The 20,273-nt window shown below is 44.0% G+C and overlaps 1 long non-coding RNA gene across 1 annotated transcript in view; it reads right to left on the bottom strand.

Moving 5' to 3' along the window:
• The window catches only part of LOC140463228 (uncharacterized), a 79,432-nt gene extending 75,496 nt beyond the window's left edge, over positions 1-3,936 (bottom strand). Inside the window, exon 1 of the long non-coding RNA XR_011954640.1 lies at positions 3,840-3,936. This is a non-coding gene — a long non-coding RNA (uncharacterized lncRNA). The remainder of the gene's footprint in view (positions 1-3,839) is intronic.
• Positions 3,937-20,273: the final 16,337 nt, after the last annotated feature.

Here is a 20,273-nt window from a genome sequence, read left to right as displayed (position 1 = left end):
CACTAATCCAGATGCTACTTCTACTGTTCAGTCTACAAATAGTCCAGGGTAGCATTATCAGATTAGCACCAGATTTTTGGGTCTATCCGGTATGGGTGTCCTTCTGCACTGCTCACTGGACCAAGGTTGATCTGGCCTCATTGTAATGTAGATTGATAGATACAGTGGACAATGTGAATACAGATTGTGGTTGAATTCTGCTGCTGCTGGTGACTTACAGTTCCTCAAGGGTTTTCACTTATGAGTTACTTGATTTGCTCTTAATCTATCCCATTTAGCAAAGTGGTAGTGACATTTAACTCAGATAGCTGTTCAATATGAAGATGGGGCTTGGTCTCCACAAGGGAGATCAATCTTATTGATACTGTCATGGACAAATGCAACTGCAGCTGGCAGATTGATAAGGATAACGTCAAGTAATCTTTTCCCTCTTGTTGGTTCCCTAATCCCCTGCCACAGACCAAGTTAAAACTTTTGAACCTGACCGGCCTGACCAGTAATGCTGAGGCTGAGTCCGCCTTGGTGGTGAACATTGAAATAGACAATAAACAATAATACAATAGATGTATGAGTAGGCCATTCAGTCCTTTGAGCCAGCACCACTATTCATTATGTTCATGGCTGATCATTCCCAATCAGTATCCTGTTCCTGCCTTATCCCCATAACCCTCGATTCCATTATCTTTAAGAGCTCTATCCATCTCTTTCTTGAAAGTATCCAGAGACTTGGCCTCCACTGCCTTCTGGGGCAGAGCATTCCATATATCCATTCCTCTCTGGGTGACGAAGTTTCTCCTCAACTCAGTTCTAAATGGCCTACTCCTCATTTTTACACTGTGTCCTCTGGTTCTGGACTCACACATCAGTGGAAAGATGCTTCCCGCCTCTAGAACGTCCAATCCTTTAATAATCTTATATGTCTCAATCAGATCCCCGCTCATCCTTCTAAACTCAAGTGTATACAAGCCCAGTCGCTCCAATCTTTCAACATATGATAGCCCCGTCATTCCAAGAATTGAACTCGTTAACCTATGCTGCACTCTCTCAATAGCCAGAATGTCCTTCCACAAATTTGGAGACCAAAATTGCGCATAATGCTCCAGGTGTGGTCTCACCAGGGCCCTGTACAGCTACAGAAGAACATCTTTGCTCCTATACTCAATTCCTTGTGTTATGAAGGCCAGCATGCTATTAGCTTTCTTCACTGCCTGCTGTATCTGCATGCTTGCTTTCATTGACTGATGTACAAGGACATCTAGATCTCGTTGTACTGCCCCTTTACCTAACTTGACTCCATTTAGGTAGTAATCTACCTTCCTGTTCTTGCCACCAAAGTGGATAACTACACATTTATCCACATTAAACTGCAACTGCCATACATCCATCCACTCACCTAGCCTGTCCAGGTCACCCTGTATTCGCCTAACATCCTCCTCACATTTCACCCTGCCACCCAGAGTCCATTTTGCACCCTTGCCACCCTCAGTGCTTCCTTCAAATGTTGTTCAACAAGGAGGAGCATTGATTCATCAGCTGAGAGAGTGTGATCAATGTTAATGACATTAAAATTGGTGGAAAATAAGTTGCAGTGAAGAAATAAGGAATTTACAAATGGATATGCATAGTGAGATGAATGGGTTAAATTTTGGCAGCTGGAGTTTGGCTTGGATAAATGTGAGGTTATCTACTTTGTTCAAAAGAATGACAAAAAAAGTTATCTAAGTGAAGGGCAATTTCAAAATACTTTGATGCAGAGGGATCGGTGTGTCCTCATGTATGAATCACAACTCACTACTAAGCAGGTCAACAGGAAGGCAAATGGAATTTTGGCATTTCTTGCTAATGAAACAGAATATAAAAGCAGGGAAGTGTTGCTGCAACTGTACAAAGCATTAGTGAGACTGTATTTTGAGTATTTCATACTATTTTGGTCACCTTACTTGAGGAGGGATGTAGTTATACTGGAAGCAGGTATTCACTGGATTGATTCCAGAAGTGTGAGGTTTGTCTGATGAAGAGAGATTGATTAGTTTAGGGCTCTCCTTGCTGGAACAATGAGAGGAGATCTCGTTGAGGTACAGAAGATTCTAAAAGGGGACTGACAAAGTAGATGGACAGAGAATGTTTCCCCCTTGTGGGACAATCTAGAATGAGAGGTCATAATTTGAGGATGAGGGGTAATAGATTTAACACAGAGGTGATGAGAAATTTCTTCTCTCAAAGTGTTGTGAAGTTGTGAAATTCACTATCCCAGTGGAAAGCAAGACACTGAATAAATTTGGTGGGAAGTAAAATTTCCTGAGTAAGTCTAAGGAATGGATTTTTAATTAGTAACGGGTTGAAGGATTACGGAGAGTGGGCAGGAAAACAGAGTTGAGGCCAAGATGAGAGCAGCCATGATCATATCAAATGGAGAAGCAGGCCTGAGGGGCTGAATGGCATCCTCCTGCTCCTGGTTTGTATATTTTAATATAATCAGTGGAAGGTCCCTTGCCCATGTTTGACCGGATACCATGAGACTCCACAGGGTCTGGAGTCAATGATGAAAACTCCTCGGGAAAATCCTTCCAGGACATATTTACAAGGATGATATAAGATGCTACATGAGTCTATCTATTTATATATCTTACTAACTGAAAAGTAATGACAAGCTGGATATCTTTTATCTTCAAAAATCAGGTGGATGTGTGACCCTAATCATGGCCTTTAAATTAAGAAATGTTTTGATTGTTTCCTCTTGTGGGGAAGGGCACTTGCAAAAGGTCATTGATATAAGATCATCATCAAGAAATCCATTTGGGAATTCAGGAGAAGCTTCTTTCCTTGGAGAATGGTCAAAATGTAGAACTACTTACACAGAGGAAGGTGCTGAAGCGGGTGGGAAGCACGGTGGCTCAGTGGTTAACAGAGCTGCATCACAGCACCAGGTCCCCGGGTTCGATTCCAGCCTCAGGCAACTGGCTGTGTGGAGTTTGTGCATTCTCCCCCCGTCTGTGTGGGTTTCCTCCGGGTGCTCCGGTTTCCTACCACATTCCAAAGATGTGCAGGTCAGGTGAATTGGCCATGCAAAATTGTTCAGGGGTGTGTCCGTTAAGTGCATTAGTCAGGGATAAATATAGAATAATGGGGTAGGGGAATGGATCTGGGTGGGTTACTCTTCAGAGGGTCAGTGTGGACTTATTGGGCCAAAGGGCCTGTTTTCATACTGTAGGGAATCTATCTGTAATAAGAATTGGGGGGGAAAGCAAATAGTATCAATGCACTTATGGATATTTACCAAATCATATCTACGAGAGCAGATCATGATGTGAATTTAAGTGAGGAAAGATGGAAGAAAGCAACAGAGGAGCATAAGCACCAGCATGGACAGGTTATTCAGCCTGGCCTCTCTCTGAGGTATACACTCATCCACTCAAATGTTAGCCAGGAAGTCCCCACCGTGGCTGAGGGTTTCTCTCTCCATTGTTTCCTAAGTGCCTCTCCCTACAGGAGGTTGTGTGGCTGGTTAGCAGGGGAAGGAAGTTGCTAGCCTGAGATCAGTAGAAGTACAGGCTCAATAGCTTGGCCATTCTTTTCAAAGTCCCTCTCGTTTTCAACCATTGATTCTGGGAAGAGGAAGAGCACCACCAACTCTAATTGGACACATTCTTGAAAGTTTTATCACATGACAGACACCCCTCGCCCAATTACAGGTGTCCCCCAGGTCCATTGTTACTCCATTTTGTACACCAATAGGAACACAAGTCAACTCTCCATTACCCAATTGAATAATCCTTTCTTGTCAGCTGTCAGTTTCAAACACATCTCTGATATTTTTCATAAATAATAAACAAACGTACTGCAAGGAATCAAAAATGTCTGTTGTCCTTATGACTTTTCCCCTTGGATTTGCTCACAGCTTTCTCCCAGTCTTTCTTGTTCCTCAACACTGCAGAATAATCCAGGATTGTTGACACTCCGTGAAGGGGGTTGGAATTACAGGGCCGTGGTTTCCCAACATTCCCACACTTTAAATCCGACCCGCTGTTGGTTTCCTGCCTGTTACGGGTTTAACTGCAGGTCTGTGAGTAAAACAGGAAATGGGGCTTTATGGAATTAGCCACTGTGCATTGGAAAGGGCCAACCATGCAATAAAACTCTCTGTGTTTCCCTTAATTATCATTTCCAGACAGCTCTGTCGTTCACTTCAAATACTTAGTCTTGACTGACATAAATCCCTTGTGGGAAGAGGTCCCTGTTGAGCTAATTTCTGGAAAACTCTTCCCAGTAACAGTAAACAGCCCCACTTGTGGAGAGTTCACAGCCTCCGGAGATGGCAGCACATGCTACAGAGACAGAAGAGGCTTTTGTTGTGATTTGGGCTTGCTGCACAATGAAGGATTACTTACATTTATGTAGCACCTCTTGATGCATCACGACTTTACAGCCAATGATGTTTTTTGCAGGCTCGCCACTTTTGCAGTAAGAAACAAGGAGTCAATTTGCACATGGCAAGCTCCCACACACAATGATCTTGACCAGAGAACTGATTAAAAGCAAAATACTGTAGATGGTGGAAATTTGAAACTGAAACAGAATTTGCTAGAGAAACTTAGCAGATCTCATAGCATCTCTAGAGAAGGAAACAGAATTAACATTTCAAGTCTGGCGATTCTTCTTCAGAACTGAAAGGAGTTTGAAAATGATTTTTTTTATAATTTAGACAGATACAGAAAAGGAGCAAGGGGAACAGATGATGTGGAAGACCAGTGCAAAAAACAAAAGATTTGCTCACTGAGATGAAAGAGAAATGAGAATGTAAAGTTGCTGTAAATTAAGATGTGAAAGGGAGATAATACATTCTCTATACTGAGAATAAAATAAACAATGTACAAACAAAGCCATTGTGTATAAGAATAATATAGAATCCTTACAGTTCAGAAAGAGGCCATTCAGCCCAGCAAGTCAGCACTGACCATCCAAAGGACATCCAATATCCCCTCCTACATAACCTTGCATGGGGTTTTTACCCTGGCTAACTCACACATCCCTATACACTATGGGCAATTTGGCATAGCTCTGGCAGGAAATCAGAGCACCCAGCGGAAACTTACACTGGGAGAACATGCAAACTGCACACAGACAGCCAAGACTGGAATCGAACCCAGGAACCACTGTGAGGCAACAATGCCAATCACTGAGCTGCCAGAGTGTGTGAAAGAATGTGCGTGTGAGAGTTTGTATGCATGCATGAAAAAGTGTGTATTTATGAGTCCCTGTGTGTGTGTGTGAGTGTGTGTATGTATGTGAGAATGTGTGTGAGTCTAAGTTCAAGTGCGTGAGACCGTCTAAGTGTGTGTAAGAGTATGTATGCATGGGGTAAAGGCCTGGAAGAATGTAATAAAAGTGGAGGACCACTATCATACAGTCAGGCTCTGAAGTCAAAGAATCTAATGTTGAGTTATAAAGGCTGTGATATGTCATATTTTCCCCCACACAACTTAACTTAGTCCCATTTTAAATCTCTATTTTTCTTTCACCACAATTCACCACACTCCTTGTTACAGGGTGTGTCTCTGACACAGTGAATCTGAGGCCCCTCAACTATATTCTGGTTATTGTTGGGAATATAACTGTTCTGGCTGATATTGATTTTCACTAAGGTTCAATCTTTGATTGTAAATGATAAATTCATCAATGTTAACTATTAGTAGTCAGAACGCATAGGTTATCTGACAAACACACCAGAAAATCACACAGCTGTCTGTAACTGGTTTCACGTCATAGAAACATAGAATCACACAGCTCAGAAGAGGCCAAAAACAGAAATTGCTGGATAAGATGCCCACCAAGTCTGCGCCATCAAAAATATACCACCACCTACACTAGTCACACTTTCCAGCATTTGGCTCATAACCTTTAATGTTATGACATTTCAAGTGCTCATCCAAGTACTTTTTAAAGGTTATAGGGTTTCCTGCCTCAACAACCCTCCAAGGCAGTGCATTCCAAACTCCCACCACAAAATGGGTGAAAAAGATTTTCTTTAGATCCCCTCTCTAAACCTCTTGCCTTTCATTTTTAAAATTATGTGGAGCATAAACTAAGGAGAGCAACGTCTTCCTATTCACGCTGTCCGTGCTCGAATAATTTTAAACATTTCAATCTTAAACAACTCAATCAGATCCCTCTTCAACATTCTCTGCTCTGAAGAAAACACTCAAGTTTATCCAGCCTCCCTTCATAGCTAAAATGATCCATCCCGGGCAACATCCTGGTGAATATTAATGTGACTCTTGCAAAGAACTGAATTGAAGCTGGAGAAGCAGATTGAAGAACAGAAGATCCTGAGTTACAAAAGAAATGCCTCAAAAAGTCCTGTGCAAAGGTGCTATTGAACTGTGTTTCCCTAGTACTTTTCCCTCAATCTGTAACACTATTTTTAAAATTTGTTTGTATACAGTATTTGTGTAGGTGCTTCAAAAGGGGCTTAGAGTTCCAACTAGTGGAGTTAAATGTTGATAATTCATAGTACAGATTACCTCTGGCTAAATCCTATTTATTTGGAATAAACAGTAGTTCGTGTTAAGTACAAAAAACCTAGTCAGTGTTTGTTATTAACCTCATTCCATCAGAGAGGCAAATAGGGGAATTTATGTACTTTGGTTAAATCTCAGGAGTAGTGTGACTCAAGAATCATTGGCAGGTCCTAAGTGTGTTTTAACAAACAATTAGAGGCTCTTGACTAGCATTATTCTGAAACAAAGGCAACAAGGACTTGGGTATGATGTCAGTAAGTGATAAAGGTGAAGAAAACACCAAGTCTGGAACTGCAAACAAGAAATGCCTTTAGAATTTGTCAAAAACTTCCTACAAGTAGCAGAATTGTCCCTGAGAGTCTTAACTGAAACTACAAAGGTCAAGTTAGTTGAGTTGGCAAGTAATTTTGGAATGAATTTGTCTGCTAAAAGTAAGGAGGGAAATATAGGGAAAGATGGGCTAACACAGCATTTGGTTTTAGGAGAAATACACAAAGGACAAGGTGCTCCAAGGTATTGAAAGATCAGAATTGGGTGACTTTGCATTTCAGTTAAAGCAGTTTAAACTATAACAGCTGGAGATGAAATTCCAAAGGGAAGGAAAGCCAAAGACTTTGTTCCTCAGATGGCGAAAGACTCTGCTGGCAGACTGAGGGCATTGTGGAATTTCCTTGTAACCTGTAAATAATTGCAGAGATTTAATAAACATGTTTCCTGCAAGAGCGTTGATTCTCTAGTGCCATTACTCCTGAGGCCACCACAAAAGTTAAGGGAGCTGGCTATCTCATCTTCACAATACCACACAGATCCCGGAGGAGTATAGACCAAGAAGGTATTGATGGCAACATATACAACATGGCATTTAGCTTCTCCAGACAAGCAATGGTAGTGATCTGAAGGGAAACTGAAGACTCGTACAGGGAGACCGACACATGCAACATAGTAAACAGCACTGTGAAGATCACCAGTACAGATCTGAAGATATGATGAATCTGAAGATGCGGCAACACTGAAGAATGATTGAAAGAGTGTCAGACTTGGAAACAGAAGAAATATGCCACTTCAAGTGACAGAACTCCTGAGTCTGAATATAGCCAGTGATTGAATAGAAAATGGAGATTGAATGAGTCAAATCTAAAAATCCTTGGCCCAAAAGGGAAAACTTTACACGGTACAGTAATTTGGGTTAAAAGGACAATCATTTTTTTTTTAAAATCACAGCTGAGAAAATGCATCACAGCCAAAATATGTGGATACCACAAGGCATGGCTTGAAAACTATACAGAAGCAATAGGGTCAACAGACACTCATAATCTGGGATTGGAAAGTATGAAACATTGCAATCCCAGTAATTAATAACAGATAAGCAATTGGAAAATTAAAGATGTGAACTGTTCTGGTCTAACATGGAAATGTTTTGGGAGACTTCATTAAGTCCACAAAAGGCAGGTATTGTCCATTAAAGTTGTGGCAAAAAGAAATGGATAAACCTTACAGTACAGCAACAAAACATGGGAGAGTCAGCATTATTGCAAATACAAGTCATTAAAACAGATAAATATTGAAATGACATCAGAAATAATGTTGCCATGATTCAATTTCTGAGAAGGGCCAAATATAACACAAAATTGGACTCCTTGGAGAAAATAAATCTCAAAGTTTTGAGTAACATCTGAAATGGATGCTCAACCAGAAGCTGAACAAGTAAGTATGCTTCTGCATGCTGATGATGTTGTAGTTGCTAAGATAAAAAAGAAGCAATAGATGCATTTGAAGTAAAATTGAAAATCTTTGATTATCATTTCAACCTCAGTAACAATAAATTTCTTGAAAGAGCAAGATTTAACAATAGGCTTCAGCACCCAGAGGAATCCATAAACAATTTCATTGATGATCTTTACAGGCTCATGGAAAGATGTGGCTACAATAACTTGATGTCAGAATTCATAACAGACGAGACTGTTTTCGGCATTACTGATGAATCTTTCTTCGAATTTCTACAGTCAGAGAAAACCTCACTCTGGGTCATTCAGATATTGAATAATGCAAAGTTCCAGAAACTCAAGTGGTCAATCCTAAAAGAAGGTGAAATTTGACAGAAGAAATCATCAAAATCCATCAATACCTAAAGTACAGAACTATTGAAGAAGCATGTGATATGCAAATACATTGGGTAGACATAAAATCAGATGTAAAATATCCTTGCCAAAATGTGGAGCAAAGAAACTTTATAGACATGAGCAGTGCCCAGTGACTTAGAAAGAAAATCATTCTGTTGTAAAACACGAGGTCACTTTTAGAAAATGTGCTGATAAAAGGACACAGGTACAGAAAAGGAAAGGACAAAGAATTGCCCACACCAGAAGTCAATGAAGTAGAACAATCTGCAATAACAGATGAGCCAAAATGGGTGAACCAGACTTTGTATTTTGACAGAGACAAAAAAAACTGCAGATGGTGGAATCCAAAGTAGACAAGCAGGAGGTTGGAAGAACACACCAAGCCAGGCAGCATCAGGAGGTGGAGAAATCGATGATTTGGATATAAACCTTCTTCAGGAATGGAGGTGGTGGTTTGGGGAGTGGCAGATAAAGAGGGGGTGGAAGGGTTTTGGGTGGGGAGAGGGGTGGAATGGTGAGGTAATGATTGGTGAACACAGGTGGTAGGTGAGACCAAGTTTGTCAATGGAAGGGCTGAAACTGGTGGTTGATGGCTGGAAGGAAGTCGGTAGGTGGAATGAAAGGGAGGAGGTGGGGCTAGAAACAGAGTCAGGGGACTGGTGGGCAAGTTATTTGAAATTGGAGAACTTAGTGTTGAGTCATCCAGACTGTAGGCTGCCCAAACAGAAGATAAGGTGTTGAGTTTCCGAATTTCAAATAACTTGCCCATCAGTCCCCCAACTCCATCTCCAGCCCTGCCTCAGCCCTTCCATTCCACCTACCCACCCTTCATTCCAGCCATCAACCAGATTCATCCCTCCCTCCCATCCACTTACCAGGTCGTACCTACCACCTGTGCTCACCAATCATTACCTCACCATTCCACTCCACTCTCCACCCAAAACCCTCCCAGCTCTGTTTATCTACAGCTTCATCTACTCCCACCGCCAGTCCTGAGGAGGATTTATACTTGAAACAGCAATTTCTCCACCGCTGGATGCTGCCTGACTTGTAGTGTTCATCAAGGCAAAAGTAAAGACTGCAGATGCTGGAAACCAGAGTTTAGATCAGAGTGGTGCTGGAAAAGCACAGCAGGTCAGGCAGCATCAGAGGAGCAGGTAAATTGACGTTTCGGGCAAAAGCCCTTCATCAGGAATGGAAGGAGGGAGCATCCAGGGTGGAGAGATAAGTGGGGGTGGGGGGGTGTGGGGCTGGGGTGAAGGTAGCAAAGAGTATAATAGGTGAATGGGGATGGGGATGGAGGTGATAGGTCAGAGAGGAGGGTGGGGGAAGGTAGCATGAGGTGGTGCCAATGCAGTCATCAGTGTAGCGAAGGAAGAGGTGGGGACCAAAAGAGAAATTTATTGTTACTAAGGTTGAAATGATAATCAAAGATGCAATATGTGAATGGGGGGGTGGGGATGGAGGTGATAGGTCAGAGAGGAGGGTGGAGCGGATAGATGGGAAGGGAGATAGGCAGGTAGGACAGGTCATGAGAACAGTGCTAAGCTGGAAGATTGGAACTGGGGTAAGGTGGGGGGAGGAGAAAATGAGGAGACTGGTGAAGTCCATATTGATGCCCTGGGGTTGAAGTGCTCCGAGGCGGAAGATGAGGCGTTCTTCCTCCAGGCATCGGGTGGTGAGTGAGCGGCGGTGAAGGTAGCTCAATACTTGCATGTCCTTGGCAGAGTGGGAGGGGGAGTTGAAATGTTGGGCATTGGGGTTGATTGGTGCGGATGTCCTGGAGATGTTCCCTAAAGTGCTCTGCGAGGAGGCATTCAGTCTCCACAGTGTACAGGAGACCGCATCAGGAGCAACGGATACAATAAATGAGATTTTTTCTGGTGGATGTGCAGGTGAAACTTTGATGGATGTGGAAGGCTCTTTTGGGGCCTTGGATGGAGGTGAAGGAGGAGATGTGGGTGCAGGTTTTGCAATTCCTGCAGTGGCAGGGGAGGGTGCCAGGATGGGAGGGTGTGTTGTTGGGGGCATGGACCTGACCAGGTAGTCATGGAGGGAATGGTCTTTGTGGAAGGCGGAAAGGGGTGGGCAGGGAAATATATCCCTGGTGGTGGGGTCTGTTTGGAGGTGGCGGAAATGTCGGCGGATGATATGGTTAATGCGAAGGTTAGTAGGGTGGAAAGTGAGGACAAGGGGGGTTCTGTCCTTGTTAGGGTTGGAGAGGTGGAGTTTGAGTGCGGAGATACGGGATGTAGATGAGATGCGTTAGAGGGCATCTTCAACCACGCGGGAAGGGAAATTGCTATCTTTAAAGAAGGAGGCCATCTGGTGTGTTCTGTGGTGGAACTGGTCTGCCTGGAGCCGGAGGAATTGGGAATATGGGATGGCATTTTTGCAGGAGGTAGGGTTGGAAGAAGTGTAATCCAGGTAGCTATGGGAGTTGGTAGGTTTGTAAAAAACGTCAGTGTCAAGTCGGTTGTCACTAATGGAGATGGAGAGGTCCAGGAAGGGGAGAGAGGTGTCAGAGATGGTCCAGGTAAATTTAAGGTCAGGGTGGAATGTGTTGGTGAAGTTGATGAACTGCTCAGCCTCCTCGCGGAAGCACGAGGTGGTGCCGATGCAGTCATCAGTGTAGCAAAGGAAGAGGTGGGGACCAAAAGAGAAAGTGCTGGAAAATCTCATCAGGTCTGGCAGCATCTGTAAGGAGAGAAAAGAGCTGATGTTTCAAGTCGAACTGACCCTTTGTCAATGCTAGGTGGGAGTGGTGCCAGTGTAACTACGAAAGATAGACTGTTCTACGTAGCCGACAAAGAGACAGGCATAGCTGGGGCCCATATGGGTGCCCATGGCTACCTCTTTGGTCTGGAGGAAGTGGGAGGATTCGAAGGAGAAATTGTTGAGGGTGAGGACCAGTTCAGCAAACGAATGAGAATGTCAGTAGAAGGATACTGCTGGGGATGTCAGAAGAGGAAGAAATGGAGTGCTTGGAGGCCCTGGTCATGGCGGATGGAGGTGTAGAGGGATTGGATGTCCATGGCGAAGATGAGGCATTGGGGACCAGGGAAACAGAAGTCTTGGAGTAGGTGGAGGGCATGGGTGGTGTCCCAAACGCATGTGGGGAGTTCCTGGACTGGGGAGAGAGGGCACATATTGAGGTATGTGAAGGTGAATTCAGTGTGGCAGGAGCAGGCTGAGACAATGTGTCGGCCAGGGTGGTCAGGCTTGTTCATCTTGGGAAGAAGGTAGATTCGGGCGGTGCGGGTTCTCGGACTACGAGGTTGGAAGCTGTGGGTGGGAGATCTCCTGAGGTGATGAGGTTCTGTATGGTCTGGGAGATGACAGTTTGGTGAGGGGGGTGGGGTCATGGTCGAGGGAGCAGTAGGAAGAGGTGTCTTTGAGTTGGCGTCTGGCTTCAGCAGTGTAGAGGTCAGTGCGCCAAACTACCACTGCACCCCCTTTATCTGCTGTTTTGATGGTGAGGTTGGGATAGGAGCAGAGGGAGTGGAGGGCTGCACGTTGTGAGGGTGAGAGATTGGAGTGGGGGAGGGGTGTAGACAGTTTGAGGCAATTAATGTCTTGGCAGCAGTTGGAAATGAAGAGATCAAGGGTGGGTAATAGGCCAGCTCGGGGTTTCCAGGTGGAAAACAAACACCTCCAAACAGACCCCACCACAAGAGATATATTTGCTTTCCGCAAAGACCGTTCCCTCCGTGACTACCTGGTCAGGTCCAGGCCCCCCTACAACCCACCCTCCCATCCTGGCACGCTCCCCTGCCACTGCAGGAATTGCAAAACCTGCACCCACACCTCCTCCCTCACCTCTATCCAAGGCCCCAAAGGAGACTTCCACATCCATCAAAGTTTCACCTGCACATCCACCAAAGAAAATGTTATTTATTGTATCCGTTACTCCCGATGCGGTCTCCTATACATTGGGGAGACTGGATGCCTCCTCGCAGAGCACTTTAGGGAACATCTCCAGGACATCCGCACCAATCAACCCCAATGCCCAACATCTCAACTCCCCCTCCCACTCTGCCAAGGACATGCAAGTATTGGGCTTCCTCCACCACCGCTCCCTCACCACCCAACGCCTGGAGGAAGAACGCCTCATCTTCCGCTTCGGAGCACTTCAACCCCAGGACATCAATCTGGACTTCACCAGTTTCCTCATTTCCCCTCCACCCACCTTACCCTAGTTCCAATCTTCCAGCTCAGCACTGTCCTTAAGACCTGTCCTACCTGCCAATCTCCCTTCCCACCAATCCGCTCCACCCTCCTCTCTGACCTTGCACCTCCATCCCCACCCCCATATTGTACTCTTTGCTACCTTCTCCCCAGCCCCACCCCCTACCCTCACTTATCTCTCCACTCTGGAGACTCCCTGCATCCATCCCTGATGAAAGACGTTTGCCCGAAACATCGATTTTCCTGCTCCTCTGAAGCTGCCTGATGTGTTGTGCTTTTCCAGCACCACTCTAATCTAAACATTTGTAGTGTTCTTCAGCCTCCTGCTTGTTTACTTTGTATTTTGTCAATCTGATATTTATAATAATTGTAAATTTCATTAAGATACTGGAACAAGTGCTGAAATATTGTCTAAAGGTGTAAGCAGTACATGGTCCAGCGGGTAAATAACTTATTTTTAGATGCATCAGGACACACCAAATGTTTATGCAATTCATGACCAAGAACTCAATCTGACACAAAGGTTAGACAACACAAGGTAGAGAATTCCTTTGAAAGGGACTATCCCCATTTATTTGAAGGGTTAAGAATGTTAAAATGAGACTGAATTACATGGAAGGAAGATGTTAAACCCTGATGCTTCATAAACCAAGAAAATACTACATCCCTTCCTTACAGAAGTTGAGAACAAATCCATGGAATTGACAATAATGGGTTAATTTCCCACATCATAAAAGCAATTGTAGCACAGTGGCTCAATGGTTAGCGCTACTGCCTCATAGTTGAAAAGTGTGGTGCTGAAAAAACACAGCAGGCCAGGCAGCATCCGAGGAGCAGGAAAATCTTAACCTACTGCCTCATAGTACCAGGGACCTGGGTCCACTTCTACCTTTTATCTCTCCACCCCCGAGGCTTCCAGCCTGATTCCTGATGAAGGGTGCCTGTCCGAAATGTCAATTTTCCTGCTCCTTGGATGCTGCCCAACTTGCTGTGTTTTTCCAGCATCACTCTAATTTTGACTCTAATCTCCAGCATCTGTAGTCCTCACTTCCATTTCCACCCTTGGGTGATTGTCTGCGTGAGTTTCCTTTGGGTGCTCCAATTCCTTCCCACAATCCAAAGGTATGCAGTTTAGGTGGATTAGCCATGGGAAATTACTGGGATAGAATGGTTCTGGATGGGATTCTCCTTGGAGGGTCAGTGTGGACTCAATGGCCTACTTCCATGCTGTAGGGAATCTATTGTTCTATGAACAGTTTGGACATGATTACTGTACACAAGCCTAATGATATTATTGGAACTTATGTTGACCTAATACGAGGTAGTGATGAAAGGAATTCACCCTCCTTCATGGTTGGCAATATCAAAACTGTCCAAGAGCAGAGGTTCACAAAACTCAAGATAAATTGCAGATTCTGGCCAGTCCCATTAGACATGAGCAATTGTCATTGCCCATCACATTTATAAACTCTTCTGGAAGCTTTTGTCTTTACAGATTACCATTCGGAATTACATCTGCTCCTGTGATTTTCCAGTGAGCTATGTCAAACATGATCTTCACAAATTCCTGCACCACATTAAGTATATACCTATCTGTGGCTCAATAGTTGAAGAGCATGGTCAGGCAGTGTGCGCTGTATTTAAGCATCTATATCACGAAGGATTCATGCTTCACGACAAGAAGAAGTTGAATAAGTAATATTGAGAGCTGAAGGGAGTAGAGAAAGGGTAGTCTGTGACAGTATGACAGCAACCCATGTCATGCGATAATAGGCTTGAGAGTGGGTGAAAATGGGTCACTCATATAATGCGATGATGGGTCTGGAAGTAACATACGAAAAGCAACCCAGGTCATAACAGGACTGGGAGTGGGTGGGTAAAAGCATGGAAGGATGGAAGTAATTGAACTTGATGCTGAGTCCCAGAGGCTGTACGGTTCCCAAGCAGAAAATGAGATGCTGGTCATTTGTATGTTTTGAGATGGCTTGTGAAACAATGGGGAAAGATTATTGCAGAATTTTTCCCAGTTAAGTTGTAACATTATCTAAGGAAGGTTAGAGAATGGAAAACCTGCTCTAACTCCCAAGTAACTATTAGACTGAACCCCTGACTCACCAATGACCCCCTCTCCCCATGACTAGATCCCTAAGCCCTGGCCCACCCCAATACCCCCAGGCTTGGATCTTGCCTGCCAGACTAGACAACTGTCTGATACCCCTGTCCTACAACCTGACTTGCCTCCTTACCCTCATTAAACACATTAACTAACTTCAAATGTGACTCATTGTAATGGCATTGTGAAAACGAGAAGGATTAGGAAATGACAGGGTTCATTAGGATTGATGGGTTCATTAACATTTTCCTTGTGCTTTGAATTTTGTGAGCAGGCACCATGCACTGCATCCATAAGCATGAACTCAAACCTGTGTGGTAATATTAAGTTTATATTGTCTATTTCCAATCTCTCGAGAGCATTTCATCAGAGAGTAGTAAGGGTATGGAATGCTTTGCCTGCATCGCCAAGTTTAAGTGCATTTAAGTCGTCATTGGACAGGCAAATGGATGTACATGGAATAGTGTAGGTGGGATGGGCTTCAGATTGGTATGACAGGGCGGCGCAACATCAAGGGCCGAAGGGCCTGTACTGCGCTGTAATGTTCTATGTTCTATGTTCTAATATCAAAGACAATGTAAGAGAAGATGTGCCAACAAAGGTTTGAATGGAGCAAAGCCTTCAGTTTTGCAAGGTCTGGTTTGAAATGACAGCTGTACAGAGTTCTTGTCTGACATCTCATTCAGGCAGCTCAAAGGAGTTCGGCATGCCTGCGGTTTGGACACTGTCTCTGCAATGTTTGGGTTACACAGCTCTCCAATAAAACGGAGTGGCTGACTTGATGTTGTGGGAGATCTGAAGACCTGTTGCTGGGAGCAGCTGAGCCTGCCAACTTCAGTGCCCATGTTCCTAGGCCACATGCTAAGTCTTTACCAGGGAAGAAAGCAACCAGGGTCAACCTCAAGCCAACGTCGCAATGGCTTCAACCGTGCATGAAAGATAAACAATTTCCAATACACCCCATGAGAGAGACTGCTTCATCATAGGCCTTCAAGATATCCAAAGCATCTGCCAGATGGTCAGCAGTGTTGCCTCACAGTGCCAGGGACATGGATTCAATTCCAGCCTCGAGTTACAGTGTGGAGATTTCCCGTTCTCCCCATGTCTGCATGGATTTCCTCACACGTCATTCAGGTTGATTGCCCATGCTAAACTGTCTCATGGTTGTGCAGGTTAGGTGGATTAGCCATTTAAATGCAGGGTAATGAGAATACGGTAAGAGGCTGCACCTGGGTCTGGGTTGGGTGTTCTTCAGAGGGTTGCCACATCATAGGGATTCAATGATATCCCCCATTGAAAAAGATTGGGTATGAAGACTGAGGAAAGGGGGAAGGTGTGATAAAGGGAGAGGAGGAAATGGAGAGAGAACAGTGGACAGTAAAGGGTTAATTAAATGTTTTGTTGCTGAGCATATGCTTACGGAGACTTATCATAGTGCTGTCAGATCATTTGGAACTGGAAACTGAGTCTGTAAGTTTTTTTTTAATCTTCCCCAACTAGTAGATCGTGTAGATATTTTCCTCATCAACCTACTCAGAAATGTTATGACAAACTTTAGGAACAGGTAGAACTTGAACTTGGGCCTTCTGACTCAGTGGTAGGGATGCTGCCACTGCACTACAAATGCCCAACTTACTGTCTCTCTTCTATCTTTCAGTTTGAGAAATCCTATTAATGTTCACTCACCGGGGTGTAAGTCTGATCCTCCCACCTGGTGGCAGAGCTACAGGACTGGAGGCAAGCATCAAAGGGAACCCAGCAGTGGTCCAGCATAGTGAGTGATGGTCAAGGCCGGTCCAGAGACGTGGACTGAGGGGGGAAGGATACAAAGAGCAGATTGCCTCTCACCACAGATCTGGTACAAATATTCATTGATAAAGCTACAAAGTGAACAGATGCCCTAACATCAAATGTGACAGAGGAATGTAGAAGTGTTCAAACAAAAGTGAGCACCTCCAAAGCTCTCTCTTTACAGGCTAGTAAAAGTATCATAGCCCAGCAATCAGCAGCTGTCATCCTAATCCGACAATGTGTTCACCTTCCAAGTAATTAATAAGATGGTACATCATGGCACACATCGTCTAAGAGAGCCAGAGATTCAGCTCTCAGTAGGATGAGGCTGTGGGGGTGGGGGAGTTAGGTATTGGATGAAAATCATAACAGATTATAAAGTGAACAGCTTGTGGGATGGTTAGGCTTGACAGAAATGCAGAGTAAAGGTTTAGCAGTATATTAATTCTAATAACATTACTGAGCATGTGTAAAAGATCTAGGATATAGCAACATCTTTAAGGCAGGCACGGTGGCTCAGTGGTTAGCACTGCTGTCTCATAGTGCCAGGGACCTGAGTTTTATCCAAGCCGGGCAACTGTCTGTGCTGAGTTTGCACGTTCGCCCCATGTCTGTGTGGATTTCCTCAAGGTGCTCTGGTTTTCTCCCACAGTCCAAAGATGTGCAAGTTGGGTGAATTGGGCATGCTGAATTGCCCATAGTGTCCATGGATGTGTAGGCGAGAGGAGGAGGATTCAGAAAGATGGAAGGAGAGATTGAGAATAAAGTGGGATAAGGGACAGTAAGGGAATGGAAGAAAAGGGAGGAGGAGGGACCAAGAGATAGAAAGCAGGAGACAATCACCGTAATGACACCAAATAATTCAGAGGGCCAGACTAATGCTCTGGGGACATGTGTTTAAATCCTCCTATAGCAGCCAGTGGGATATATCTTTGATTTCTACAAATCTGGAATTCAAAGTCAATCTCAATGATGATGATTATGAAATTGTCTTTGATTTTTGGTCTGGTTCATTGATCTCCTGTTAGGCAAATCAATCTGCCATCCTTACCAGGTCTAGGCTTACATGTGACAATGTGGTTGCCTCTTAACTGCTCCCTGATATGATCTAGGAAGCTATTCAGTTCAACGGCATTTAGGCATGGGCAAAAAAATGCTGGTCTCGCCAGTAATGTCCATATCCCATGCAAGAATGAGGACAGAACATTCCCTCTTCATTCCGGATAGCAGACATTAGGACTGACTATGGGTACAGAGGCAATACAGTGTGTTTCTGAATCAATCTGCTGATACAGAGCCTTCAACATTCCTAAGGTCCTGGGAGTGTTGCTGAACAAAGAGACCTTGGAGTGCAAGTTCATAGTTCTTTGAAAGTGGAATCACAGGTAAATATGATAGTGAAGAAGGTGTTTGGTATCTTTTCCTTTATTGGTCAGAGCATTGAGTATAGGACTTGGGAAGTCGTGTTGTGGTTGTGAAGGATTTTGGTGAGGCCACTTTTGGAATACTGTGTATAAATCTGGTCTCTTTCCTACTGGAAGGATGTTGTGAAACTTGAAAGGGTCCAGAAAAGATTGACAAGGATGTTGCCAGGGTTGGAGGGTTTGAGTTATAGGGAGAGGTTGAATCGGTTGGGACTGTTTTCCCTGGAATGTCAGAGGCATAGGGGTGACCTTATAAAGATTTATAAAATCATGAGGGGCATGAATAGGGTAAATGGACAAGTTCTTTTCTCTGGGGTGGAGGAGTCCAGAACTAGAGGGCATAGGTTTAGGGCAAGAGGGGAAAAATTTAAAGGAGATCTAAGGAGCAACTTTTTCCCATGCAAAGGATGGTGCCTGTATGGAATGAGCTGTCAGAGTAAGTGGTGGAAGCTGGTACAATTCCAACATTTAAAAGGTGTCTGGATAGGTATATGAATAGGAAGGGTTTAGAGGAATATGAACCAAGTGCTGGTAACTGGGACTAGGTTAATTCAGGATATCTGGTCGGTATGGTTGAATTGGACTGCAGGGTCCGGTTCCATGCTATACATCTCTATGACTCTATCCATTACAATTGTGCAACTGAACAAGCAGCAGCCAATCAGCTTTCCTGCTGCTGTGTGCACTTGGAGAATTGCTGCTCCACTTTTTCTAAAGATCACTGGACTTGGGTCTATAATCACATGAGGTCCCTGGGAATGTGGCAATGAAATGGAGTTGCAGGAATGGTCTGTGAATGACCTTGTGTCACTTGGAATGTATTAATATCGCAGGGGATTTCTGGGAATGTTGTAATAAGAGCAAAGAGTACACAAGGGCGTTCTTAGAACATGGTCAACTAAATCAAGAGAAACCCTCTCTTCACAACTCTCCCTTCTCACAAAGACACAGAAAATACATAGTAGAGCAACCATTGGGGACACACAGTACGTAAATTGCACAGAAATTAAACAGGAATCAGAGAATGTATCAACATGGGGTTTCTGTGTGTGTGTGTGTGTGTGTGTGTTCATAATTATAAGAACTTAATGCCCTTCAGGTTGGGCTATGGTATGATTCTAGTTTAACTTGTTGCTTGTCCCCTCTGTTTGGTAGTGGGGTGTTACTGCGCTGTTTCTTCTCTCTGTACTGAAGCGCATTACTAAGTTTGCTCGACCAAAATACTCCACACCCAGTTTCATCACATGGGAGGTGATTTACATGTGGCTACTTTGCTGAAAGGGGGAGGATTTAAGCTGCAGGGCATTCTCAGATTATGTAGAGTCAGAGTTATAGCACTTTGTGTAACCACACCTACTCACCTAGTATCTGACTTGGCTAAGGTGGAAGAGCATTCAGTTCTCAGTGGCTAAGTTGAAGAATTCAAACTTCAGACTTGACCCATGTGGGCCATACTATAATCACACAGAAGTGTACCCTCTTTCATAGGTAGCCTGATGGGATGTGTGGCCAAGATTGTTCAGGAGGTCTGTCCAGGAGGCTATTCTAAGAAGATCAGGAGATCTGTTATTCCCAAGGGACAACAATGAGTGTGGTGTCCAAACAGTTCATTTCAGCTAATACATTATTTTCCAGGTTTGACCTCTGGCTCCCATTGTGAATAGTGAAAAGGCAAATCAAGGGAAATCAATACAGAAAATGCTGAAACTACTCAACACCTGATGAAGGAGCAACGCTCTGAAAGCTAGTGTGCTTCCAATTAAACCAGTTGGACTATAACCTGGTGTTGTGTGATTTTTAACTTTGTACACCCCAGTCCAATACCGACATCTCCAAATCATGAAAATACTCAACTCAACAGCTCTGGCAGCATCTGTGAAGAGAAAAACAGCCACAGGGTTTAGGTGAACACTGTTCACCGCAGGGGACCTGGCAGTTTTTTTTAGTTCAAAAATATACTTCATTTAGAAGAATCTTAATATACATTCATGGTTACTAGAGCAGTTCAGTTCTGTACAGTCTTTACACATGGAGAGCAAACAATCCCAAGGCATTTCTTACTTGTACAAGATTATATTTACATGCATTTGAGGCACTAGTAGAGTAAAGTTACTGAAAG

The sequence above is a fragment of the Chiloscyllium punctatum genome, chromosome 37 (genome assembly GCF_047496795.1).
Source record: "Chiloscyllium punctatum isolate Juve2018m chromosome 37, sChiPun1.3, whole genome shotgun sequence".
NCBI lineage: Eukaryota > Metazoa > Chordata > Chondrichthyes > Orectolobiformes > Hemiscylliidae > Chiloscyllium > Chiloscyllium punctatum.
The sequence above is the reverse complement of the archived record's forward strand: the minus strand, read 5'-3'. Positions and strand labels throughout refer to the sequence as shown.